Source organism: Pinus tabuliformis, chromosome X (genome assembly GCF_031772625.1).
Source record: "Pinus tabuliformis cultivar Carrire ecotype Pingquan chromosome X, CPIR1, whole genome shotgun sequence".
NCBI lineage: Eukaryota > Viridiplantae > Streptophyta > Pinopsida > Pinales > Pinaceae > Pinus > Pinus tabuliformis.
This window is the reverse complement of record NC_142308.1, coordinates 1,063,531,361-1,063,533,377: the sequence shown is the minus strand read 5'-3', so window position 1 is coordinate 1,063,533,377 and position 2,017 is coordinate 1,063,531,361.

Sequence of the window (2,017 nt, the reverse complement as noted above, 5' to 3'; positions counted from 1 at the left end):
ACAAGGCATGGCACTGTGTTATCCCTTAAAAAATGCAAAATGCGATATTGCGGTGTTTCACAATCACATTTTTCATTATCTACGAACAACACTATGTTCAGTGTGTGAAAGTAGCGATGCATAAAATTAGATGTAAATGTTGGTTGTGGAGCCTGATTATCTTCTCTATTCAGAGGTATCATTGCATTGGACCCCAGTTCATAGTGTGGCAGTAATGCCACCCGTAATATTTACGTTGTAATTTTGTAGTCAATCTAGGCCGTTAATTAGGCAGAGATATGACGGTAGCAGTTATGTTTAATCTAGGGATTTTTTCCCTAGAAGGGAACCCCTCACTGTATATGAGGGAATTGTATCACGTCTATGTAGATTTGTATTTTTAGTGAGAAAGGGAGAGGACATTGTGCGAGAGTGAAGAGGGAATTACAATGGATTTGCTATAGGTTGTATCTTTTCAATTTGCTGGATAATATAAATGGAAGGATTGACTGTTTCTCCATGGACGTAGCCCAAATTGGGTGAACCACATATATCTGTGTCTCTCTTGTTTTATGTGTTTGTATTTCTGCAATATATTTTATGTGTTCCTTTGCTTTGTAATATATAATTTTATAACAAATGGTATCAGAGCCGAAGGTCTATTTGGCTGATAAAATCGCAGGAGAAAAGGGTCCTTGGTTCGAGTGGGAGCAATGGCGGAAGATGGTAGGTTTAGGGTCGAAAAATTTAATGGCCGAAACTACTAGCTGTGGAAGATGTAGATGGAAGATTATTTGTACCAGAGAGATATGTACCAACCATTGAGTGGAAAGGCAAAGAAGCCAACGAGTATGATAGACACGGAATGGGATATTCTCGATATAAAGGCACTTGGAACAATACGGTTGTGCCTAGCGGCGTCGGTAGCATTTAATGTTTCAAAGGAAACGACAATAGAGGATTTAATGTTGACATTGGCCAAACTATATGACAAACCCTTGAGCTCAAAAAAGGTATTTCTTATGAAGAGTTTATTTAATATGAAATGTCAGAAGGTGGACTTGTTGCTGATCATTTAAATGAATTTAATATAGTTACCAGTCAGTTATGTTCTATAGGGGTAACTTTTGATGATGAAGTTAGGGCCTTGTTATTTCTGTGTTCATTGCCAGAAAGTTGTAATGGTTTAGTTATGGCCATTAGTAACTATGTCTCTGGATCTGGTACTTTAAAGTTTAATGATGTTGTTGGTGCAATCCTTAGTGAGGAAATGTGATGGAAAAGCTCCAATGAGACATCAGGTAATGCTTTGACTGGACAGACTAGGGGAAGAAAAATGGAAAGAGGAAAGAGCCCAGGATATCGCAGTAAGTAAAGGAAATGCAGATCCAAGTCCAGATTGGGGATAGTGTGCTGGAAATGCAGGAAGAAAGGACACGTAAAGAAAGACTGCAAGTCTTGGAAGGGAAAAGAAGGAGACATGCAACAAAAAACAATCATGAAGCGAATGTGATAGGTGATGTGTTGCAAGATGCTTCGATTCTTTCTTTAGAAATATTATTCATGCCTGGGTGGTAGATTCAGGGGTCTCATTCCATGCCACACATGATAGGAAACATTTTCATTATTATGTTCAAGGAGATTTTGGATAGGTTCGATTGGGTGATGATAAACCCAGTAAAATCATTGGAATGGGTACAATTTTCATAAAATAGAAGAATGGAAATCAATGGCTATCGAAGTAGGTAAGGCATGTTCAAGATCTGAAGAAAAATCTTATTTCAATAGGGCAGTTGGGAGGTGAAGGTTGTGTGACTACTTTTATAGATAAAACATGGAAGGTCACTAAAGGATCCCTGGTAATAGCAAAGGGAGAAAAGGCTGGTACATTTTATTTATGCAATGGTATTTCTAATTATGTTAATGATTTATCCTCTACAGGAGCAGATACGACATTGTGGCATCATAGGCTTGGGCACATGAGTGAGAAGGAGATGTAGATCCTTCACTCAAGAAATTTGTTGCCAGGTTTGAAGCA